A 10,722-nucleotide genomic window follows, 5' to 3' on the forward strand; every position below is an offset into this window, starting at 1 on the left:
AAGAGAACAGAATAAGATTTAGATTGAGAAATAGCTAGAAGTCTAATTTGGCTGGGATTATAGAATGTATGAGGGGGATTTATGTGAACTGAGGCCAGTAGGTAGGAGCTTTAAATGCAGTTTGTATTTTGTTCCACAGACAATAGAGAATCACTGGAGATATTCAAGCAGTGGAGTGACCTGCATTCATCAGACCTTTGCATTATGGAAATTATTTTGACAGATGTGTTTAGGATGGATAGGAGAAAGAATAAACTAGGGGATGGGGAATGACTTGGGAGGTTATTGTAAGAGGCCAGGCAGCAGGTGATGAAAGCCTGAACCAGGGTTATAAAAGATTAAGCTTCAGAATGTGATAGATATGAGAGACGTTTTAAATATAGAACAGACATAGCTTTGTAAGTAATTGGATATAGGGATTGAGGAAGAGGGAGAAATTAGATGAGTCCAAGGCTTTAAGCCTAAGTGACTGAGAAGATGATTGACACAAAGCCACAGAAGAAAAGCCGAAGTAATGGATGCCAGAGTAAGGATCTACAAAGTTCTCAACAAGCTACTCTAAGAGGTCACATTTAATAAGATGAAACCAAATGGAAATAAAAGTGAAGCCATGTTAAAAAACAAGCACACAAAGAAAATATGGGGAAAGCATAAGGATTCATCTGGAAAAGATGGAGAGGTTTTAATGGACTTCAACATGTGTCAATAATACAATATGGTACCTAAAAAAAAAAAAAAGCTAAACCTTAGTCTTCGTTATCATCCAGAACAAGAAAATGATAGTTTCACTGTATTCTTTCCTAGACTACTTACATCTGGGGTTCTTTTTGTTCAATTCTAAAATTCACATTATAGGAAGGACCCTGATTAAGCTAGAGCAGTAGTTCTCAAATGTTTTGGTCTTAGGACCATTTTAAAAAATGACTTAAAAAAGACTGAGGATGCCAAAAAGTTTTTCTTTATGTTGGCTATAAAAATAATGTATTATAATTATATAATTATATTTTTATTATCATTATAATTATTATATAATAATTTTGGCCTTACAGACCACCTCAAATGGTCTTGGGGATCCGCAGGCATCATAGACCACACTTTGAAAAGCTCTGAACTAGAGCAAGTTTAAAGCAATTAGTATGGACAGAAGACTAGAGGCCTTTCCAGATGGAGATCATTGAAAGAACTGGGAATCTTTAGATTAGAAAAGAAGAGATTTGGGGAAAATATTTAGTGGGGATTTAAGGGCACTACCCTTTCTCCAAGAATGCCATTTTCCCTAAGAATAACCATGGTAAATAGGTGCTATTATTAGTTTAATTTTGCAGATTAGAAACTGAGGCAGACAGAGGTCAAGTAACTTGCCTAGGGACATACAACTGATTAGTGTCTGAGGCCAGATTTAAACTCAGGCCTTCTTAACTCTAGGTGTAATGATTCGTCCAGCACACTACCTAGGCTCCTCTAATTGTAATAACATAATAATTATATCATAATTATAATGATATAATACTTAACTCCACAAAGTCATAAAGAATGCATTCTGTAAAAACTTTTAAAATGTTATTGAAAAGTAAATTATTATTACTATTATTATCATTACTTTTGAGTAACCTTGTACATATTGATTTCATGAGAAAGTAGGTAGTAGGAAGGGTAGGAAGGGAAAGAGGAAACTATGAAGGTGGATCTTCAGAAAACTCACTGTCCCTAAACATTCCTGATTTGCCATTGCTTCAGCCCAGCCTGACGAAAAGGTTGGAAGGTAAGGAAAGGACTCCATTGTCCCATAAATAACACCTTTGAAAATTCAGTTTACAAATACCACAAGTATTTCTTGGCCTAGTACTAATGGTTAAGCTCAGTGTGGTTGATATCAGTGAAATTTAGACTCCATCTTCCTCCCCTGAGCCAAGAGAAAATGATTTGTGACCATTCCTTCCACTCTCTTGGTGTGTTAAACATTTGCAGTTGGTCGGTATTGGATGGAGGTCTTAGAAACTATATTTAACTTGTTCTGTAACAACACTGGTTGAAATGACGTTGCTGCTGACCTTCTCCATTGACCTTAGTCACCTCAGGGACTTTCTCCTGGAAAGCCCTTTCATCTGTAATCCAACATGTGATTTCTAACCTCCTGCACAGAATATGAATGCATAAAGGGATAACAACCATATTGGTAAAATCATTTTATTCCCCTTGCTAAGCTCTGTTTAAATGCATATGAGATCTTCTCTGTTAAGTGTCTCAGCAGAACTTCAACAATAATTATCTACTTGGAAGTCAATGTGGTATGGTAGAAAGATTCATAGGACTTGGTTTTGACTCCCACACAGTTCTGTCCCTACCTGAGTGACCTTGGGCAAATTGTCTAATCTCTGAGGGCTTCAATTTGCTCATGTGTAATTTGAGAGGGTTGGAATCAATGACCCCCAAGGTCCCTTTCAGCTCTAAAACTATGATCCCTAATTTCCTCATCAGCAAAGTGAAGATAAAAAGGCTTGTGCTAACTTTCTCAAAGTCTTGTGAGATTCAAGTGAGAAAAAGCATGTAAAGTATTTTATAAACCTTAAAGCTCTATATACATATAAATATATATGAAATAAATAGAGCTCTATAGAAATAATAGTTATTAATGTGATTATTATTCTTTGATCCTACATGTCTGTTGGGCACAATAATAGGGTGCTAATGCTCTTTATCATGCTATAACTACCTCTAATATAGTTATACATTATAGTTATGCCTCTAATGTAGCTGGAAATTTAGAAATATATGGAGTTTAAAAAAGGATGCATTAAATGAAATATTCTGCTCAAACCTGGTGAGGACTAGGTTAGATTAAACAGTGGTTATTTAAAAAAATTTAAAGTTTAAACTAATAAAGTTTAAAAGTTTTAATAGCATGAATGAAGAACCGGCCTGAGACACCGACCTCAGGTTAAGGACTCCTGGCCTAGAGGAAGACCTTTAGCATTTTGGGTAGACTTTCTGTGTGGCACTGCAAGTCCCCCAAGAATTCATGGATAGGCTGCAATCTGCATAGGTGGAAGACACATTCTCATTGATGACATCTTGGCTCCATTGAGGTATTGTTAAAAGCAACAATAACAACAAAATCGACAGTTAAGTCCTTTGTGAAAGAGAGTGGATTGGATACTCTGGGGCCTTGGATGTCCTATCACCACCAACATCACTGCCACCAATGATGGTGATAGTTTACATCTGTTTAAGGCTTCATACTTTGCTAAGTGGATTATATTGTGGAAATGCTATAGGTAGGTGGAAGGGCATGTAGATTGGCAGCTAATTTATTTTCTCTCAAGAAAAAGAAACTGATGCTGGCAGGGAGGGTGTCTCTGAATATCTGATTTGCTGATGCTGCCCAACACTGGAGACAAAAGATTTTCCACAGCTAGTCTACAGAATGGGTAATCCACATGTAGGCAATTAAGTTGATTGGATTTGCAGAATCACACTGATTGTCACTGCAGTATTTGCCATCACTTAAGGGCTGGTTTTGCCACATTAGCACTCCAGAGGCAGATTCCTCCTAGGAACTTTGCCTTTAGTTGGGCTAAACTGCACCCTGATGAATGGTGGTGTCTTTGTGATGAAGGTGTGTTTGGAACAGCTAGTTTTTCCCATAAAGAGAAAATTTAGCATTCTTTTGCACTTAATTATGCTTATGGAATCAAACATATTTGTGCACAGATAAGCACAAGCATCCCCAAGTATTATTGACCCAGTTAAGTTAGATAGAAAGGTAGAACAAGAGTAGAAATACAAATAGGCAAGTACCACTAAGTATACACTAGTAACAACCACTACTTAATCTAACCTAATCCTCACCAGGTTTGAGCAGAATATTTCATTTAATGCATCCTTTTTTAAACTCCATATATTATTTCTAACTTTTCAGCTTACACATTAGAGGTAGTTATAGTGTGATTGAAAGAGCATTAGCTTTGAGGCAGGAGCCCAGGTGACGTGCACCCACATACCATCTCAAATTCTTTTGCTCACTAACTCTGAGCCTATTTGCCAATTTCCCATAGAGTCTGTGTGGGAGGACCATAAGATAAGGTTTTGAGATAGATTGCCTGTGGAAAAAGTATGGTCACTGGATATTGGTGCACTGGTACAAAGCCCTATTCATTCCTTGTTAGTTATAGCTTTTTGCATGGACAAAACATTTTGGAAATAGCTCACAAAACTGACTTGGAAATATGATATATAGTGATCAGAAAGTTGAACTATCCAGAGACATTTTTCTCTGCTAAAAGTGGAAAAGTTGGTCAGTCATTAATTTGCCTTAATGATAATTTCATTATTCAAATAATAGAGAAAGTAATGAGGGAAGTTGCTATTCTGAACTCGATTCTGACCAATATAGAGGGACTGCATACTGAAATAGAAATTATGGGTACATCAGGAGGAGCTAGCCACTCCATCTTATAGCCTATGACAAAATAGGAGATTGAAAGCTGGATACAGTCTTATATAAACCTTAGATTTAGTAAAGGAAGATTCCAAAAAAAATCAATCTTTCAAATCAAGAAATAATGTCTTCTGGAAAACATGTCAATAAAAGCATAACCTAATGTGGATGTGTGTGAGAGACAGAGACAGAGAGAGAATGAGAGTCAGAGACAGAGACAGAAATGAAGACAGAGACTACCATCAGTAACCTTAGAAAGAACAGTTTCATATTTATAGCAGCTATTTTTGTGACGGCAAAGAATTGGAAATTGAGGGGATGCCCATCAATTGGGGAGTGGTTGCACATGTTGTGGTATATGAATGTAATGGAATAGTATTGTGCCACAAGAAATGGTGAGCAGACAGACTTCAGAAAAACCTGGAAAGGTTTATATGTACTGATGCTGAGGGAAGTGAGCAGAACCTTGACATTGTACACAGTAACAGCAACACTATGCAATGACCAACTGTGTTAAACTTAACTCTTCTGAGCAATGCAATAATCTAAGACAATTCTAAGAGACTCATGATGGAAAATGCGATCTACCTGCAGATAAAGAGTTATGGAGCCTGAATGCAGATGAAAGCATACTATTTTCTCTTTCTTTTGTTGCTTTTGTTTTTTCTTTCTCGTGGTTTTCCCCTTTCATTCTGATTCTTCTTTCACAACATGACTAATGTGGATATATGTTTAATATGATCACACATGTATAGCCTATATCAGATTGTATGCTGTCTTGGAAAGGAAGAAGGGGGGACAAGTTTAGAACTCAAAATCTTATAAAAATGAGTCTTGAAAACTAAAAATAAATAATTTTTAAAGAGCAGTTTCAGTTGAGTTATGTCACAAGTCAAATTGCAAAGGATTGAGGAGTTAGAGTAGAGGACGTGAAGGAATCAGCCATAGATAGCTTTTTCTAGGAGTTTGATTGAGAAATCTTTGTGCAGTCCAACACCATTCTTATAAGATTGGATTCATCTTCCAGTACCTGCCCTTATTTCAGCCTACATATCTGTTGTAATTCTTAGTCATTTCCCTGTTGGCATCTTTAGAGAACTCCTTCTCCTTATCAGAATCATTTGCGTTTTTTACCAAGTCAACAAGCATTTATTAAGCTCCTACTATGTACCAGGCACAGTGTTTGCTCTTAATTGCTTTCTTGAGCTGTTCTTCATAGAAGTTCTTTATTTTTTCATCTTCTGTAGTAGATCTGTGGCTTGTATATTAAGGAGGGGTTTACTCTATATTCATCACAAGACCTTTTAAAGCAAGATTAGTGAGTATCAATAAAATTATGTTTCAGAGTATTTTCCTTTACTCATCCCTTTAAGTACAGCCTGTGAACTATGCTTCTGTTTAACTACAACTTTTCTATATCTCATTTTTTCTATTATATCAAGAATGTGAACATTGATGTGCTTTAGTCCTTCTGGTACTGTACCATAGTGTTGGCTGTTGGATGAATAGCTGACAGGTAGAGTACTTACAGTTTGGAGACAATCTAAAATCTGTATTGTCCTTAGCACCCTCTACTCCACTTTCTTCTATTCCAACTCTGCATTGCAGCAAACCAAAAAAGGGATGAGGAACATTCTGCATTTGTTGCTCTTTCATGGGTTGTGATGGTGAAGGAATTCATCACCTGGTGGCCAGTGTTCTGGAGATGGCCTTCTCCTACCTGGCTCTCAGACAGCAGATCAGTGATTTTCCTAACACATGCCACTCACTGCTCAGTAAAACCCTGTGTTTCCCTATAAACTCTTCTATTTGGCATTTAAAGCTCTCTACAACTTGCTCCAACTTCCCTTTCCAGCTTTATTAACTATTACTCTGCACCATGCACTATACAGTCAAGCCAAACTGGACTTCTTGCTATTGTTCATGCATGATACTCTATTGCCGGTCTCTATGTCTTTTCACAGACTGTCTCCTATACCCTGCAATTCATTCTCTCTTCACCTCCAGCTAGTACCACCTTTTATAATGAAATTTGTCCTGATTTCCATGCTACCCCCAGTTGCTATTTCGTCTTCCATACAAAAAAAAAAATAAATTACCTCATATTTATTTTGCATATTTTTAAATACTTCTATATGAACACATTTTCTCTCAATAAAATGTAAGTCATTTGAGGACAGAGGCTTCCATTTTAGTCATTGTATTTCCACTACCTAGTACAGCACCTGGCACATAGTAGGTGCTTAAGAAATATTGACTCATTATCACAGGAACTATAACTTCTTTAATTTGGAAAAAAAAAACAATATGTCTTTCTCCAACCTTTTTCCTGGGAAAATGAGCCATTTCCAAGGTTAGTATTGCTCATTAGCATTCACAGAAACGGAAGACAGTTCACTAAGGATCCTTAAAGTTTCTACCCGCCTTGAAGCCAAGCTGAAGTTATATAAAGAACCTTGGTGCTTAAAAATTAAACATTTGACTTAAATATTTTAAAATTCCCTGTTTTTCCCCTGGCTGTTATATCAGTTTTAAAGCTGGAAAGGAAGTAGTTTGCAGCACTCGGCATCAGCCCCCAGTGCTATCTGATGGCACCAGTGATCTGTCCATTATATGAGACAAACACCTCCTAGGACCAAAGCCAACATGCTCAGAAACATTGCTCTGTCTGGTGAAACATAATCCACTAGCTCATATTCATGGGTCCTACACACTCAATATAAATTATCTACTGTTCCTGGGTTGTTCCAGCATGATGCTGCCTTTAACAGAGTAGCATTTATGTCATACCTTAAGGTTTGCAAAGGTCTTTTACTTTATCTTAACTGATCCTCAAAACAATTTGTGTGGTAGGTGCTATTATTATCTCTATTTTACAAATGAGGAAACTCAGGCTAAAAAGTTTGTCCAAGGTCCAGTTAGCATCTGAGTCAAGCAACTAGATTGTTCAGTGGATAGAGTACTGGGTCGGGAGTCAGGAACACTCATTTTTCTGAGTTCAAAGCTGTTGTCAGACATTTACTAGCTGTGTGATCCTGGGAAAGTCATTTAACCCTGTCTGCCTCAGTTCCTCATCTATAAAATGAACTGGAGAAGGAAATAGCAAACCACTCCAATAGCTTTGGGAAAAAATGGGGTCACAAAGAGTTGGACATGACTTAAAAAATAACTGAAAATACTAACAGGATCCAAACTCAGGTCTTCCTGACTCTATGTCTAATACAATCCATTGCATTTAAGAAAAGGGAGCCGACACACCCTATCTCTTCAACAGCAAGGAGACTATGTCATGTGATAACTTTCTCTATCATGATGGACCAGGTTTCATATCTGCATCCTGGTTCCCATCTCTTGCCTCTTCTATTCTTTGCCCATCTCTTCTTGTTGAGTTGATTACTCTTGTCAGACTTGGTCCCTGCTTGGTTTCTCTTTCTGCTAGTTTTCATAATTTCCATCACTCCAGATTCCTTCCCCCAGTTTGGAAACTTCTTTTGCTGTGACCTGACCTTCCCTAGATGCTTCTGCCCTACCTTACAATAGTGAGCCATAGGAAGGGGAAGGGCGGTGTTAACTCCAATCACTTTTGGTAAGACAAAAGCCCTTCCAAGCTCCTACATCACTCAGAGGCTAAACCGGGAAATCTGGGTTCTGATTATACAGGATTTGTCTTGTATTGTCCCCTAATCTATTCACATGTGTTGTCTTTATTTTCACTCAAGTCTTCCTCCATGCTTTGTCGTGATGCAGAAGAAATGCAGTAGTCTAGAAGGAACATGAGATTTAAGTTAGAGGACCTAGATTTGATTTAAACATCCAGAACAGCTGAATTCTGGTGCTGTTGCTTAATACTTGTATCCACTTGGGCAAGTAATTTAATCTTTCTGGGTTTCCTCATCTGCAGAAGAGAGGACCAGACTAGATGATCCCTATGGTCCTATCTAGCTTTAAACCTAGGATGCTGGGTAGCCATAGGTTCTCAAAGGTTATTACAGAAAATCACAAGCTTGGTCAGTTTTTTTCAGGCAGGAGGACCTCAGGTATAGGACTCCTCAATGCCTATGTGGCTAGTGAAGTTTGGAGAGGCCTATGCCACTTGAAACCTACTATCATTATTATTATTTTACTACTGTAATTCATAAAGAACATCAACCAAGCCTCAGAGAAAGTATCCCTCAGCCCCATCCTTGGAGAATTTTAATAAGTTTTAAGATAAGGAGTGATCATGCTGTGTCAGGAGTGGTTGAAGCAAACTGGCTCTTTAGCTTGATGAAGAGAGGAGCAGTGGGGGTGCAGGGAGATGTGAAAGCTCCTTGAGGGCATACACTGTTCAGATTTTGTCTTCTTTAATCCATCAGAACCTAACACCGGCCTTGAATATAATGAATATTTTATAAATGTTTCCCTCCCAGCAGCAGCAGGTCTGAGTAGCAGCTGCAGGCATCGGGAGACACCATATCCGACAATTAGGTCCGGACCCTGGCAAAAGGCAGGGCACAGCCCCACCTGGCCTGCTGGGAGTCAGCCTATGTACATACAGCAGGAGATTCTATCCCTTTGCCAAGAGAGCTTGGCTCATCCTGAAGGCCAAAGGCATCAAGCGTGAGATCATTAATATTAACTTTAAAAACAAGGCTGAATGGTTCTTTAAGAAACACCCCCTTGCCCTAGTACCAGTTCTGGAGACCAGTCAGCTGATACACGAATCTTCCATCACTCGTACATACCTGGATGAAGTTTATCCAGGAAAGAAGCTATTTCCTTATGAGAAAGCTTTACAAAAGATTATTTGGGAGTTGTTTTCTAAGATGCCATCTTTGTCCAAAGATGCTGTTCTAATAGCACCAAATGGAGAAGACTGGACCACTCTGAAAGCAGAACTCTGTAAGTTATTCAGCAAACTGGAGGAGGATCTTACTCGACAAAAAACAACTTTCCTTGGTGGGAACTCTGTATCTGTGATTGATTACCGAATCTGGCCCTGGTTGGAATCATATGAGATAGCTGACTGCATTGGCCACACCCCTGCTCTGAAGCTATGGGTCCCCAGCCCTGGAGAAGGACCCCATGGTGGAAGCTGCCCTCACTGATGTGAAGACATATAAAGGCTTCTTTGATCCCTACTTTCAGGATGATCCTGATGCTTTTGACTAGGGACTGTGAGGTTAGAGCACCAGCTATAGAATCTAGCACTTCACCAGTGGAGATTTCCAACATATGCTTACAACAAAATAACAGTATTTGAACTTTGTAAGGACAAATAATCCTTATTTTCCAAGAAGCTCTCAATTAAAATTTTAAAATATCCTAAAAATGTTTCTTTGATTGAATGGGTGAGATAATTGTCTTGAAGTTTTTGAACTAGTATCTTGTGAAGAAGGATTACTTACTGTGCTTGGCTTGGGGGGGGGGGGCGCAGAGAATATCAATTAAGTCAGGGATTAAAATTGTAGAGAGGCAGATTTAAGTTCATATCCGATCTTTGGAAATGGTAATGCTGACTATAATAGGTTTGATGTGTTGGTGGAAATTGAAATCTTGGCTCCAATCTCCCAAGAACACAACAGCAAGGAATACACAAGCCAGCAAAAGGAGAGGGAATTCTGGATTATCTTATATGTGTCATGAAAATTCCAGTTAATTGAACAAATATCCCCTAAGTGCTTACTCTGTACTGAACACAGATAAGAACTGGAAATACAAAGATGTATTACTGTCCTGTATGTAATATGTATGTATGTATTACATACAAAGTATGGAATACTGTCCTCAATGAGTTTAAAATAAATTGAAGAATGGAAGGGGTGAAAAATGACATATAAACATGTTGTATTGGACCCCTGGAAATCTCTAAATACTGTGGCTTTAGAGCTTCTTGGGTGTGTAATTTAATCCCTCTGGGTTTCTTCATTTATAAAATAAAGGAATGAACTACATGATCCCTATGGTCCTCTCTAGCTTTAAACCTATGATACTGCATAGCTATAGGTTCTTGAAGACTTTTACGGAAAATCACAAGATTGGTCACAAGCTTGTGAGAAAAATCTCACCCCCAGCTTTTTAGGAGAAGTAAAGAGAATAAGCATTTAAACACCTATTATATCAAAGACTGTTACAAAAAATCACAGCTAGGAGAACTTCATATACAGTCCTGGCAATGCCTGTGTGTCTGATGAGCAATCTAGTGAAATTTGGAAAGGCCCATGCCCAGGCCCAGTGTGAGCTGCTTTGGACAACATGCATCTTTATAACATGTTTTTTAGCTCAGGCCTTATAAGTGATATTAA

At 38.1% G+C, this 10,722-nt stretch overlaps 1 pseudogene; it reads left to right on the top strand.

Moving 5' to 3' along the window:
* Nucleotides 1-477: 477 nt before the first annotated feature.
* On the top strand, nt 478-9,598 carry LOC138156021 (glutathione S-transferase omega-1 pseudogene; annotated as a pseudogene).
* Nucleotides 9,599-10,722: the final 1,124 nt, after the last annotated feature.

The sequence above is a fragment of the Petaurus breviceps genome, unplaced genomic scaffold, assembly GCF_028583685.1.
Source record: "Petaurus breviceps papuanus isolate PSGF00001 unplaced genomic scaffold, PetGlider_PUasm1.0 98, whole genome shotgun sequence".
NCBI classification, from domain to species: Eukaryota; Metazoa; Chordata; class Mammalia; order Diprotodontia; family Petauridae; genus Petaurus; species Petaurus breviceps.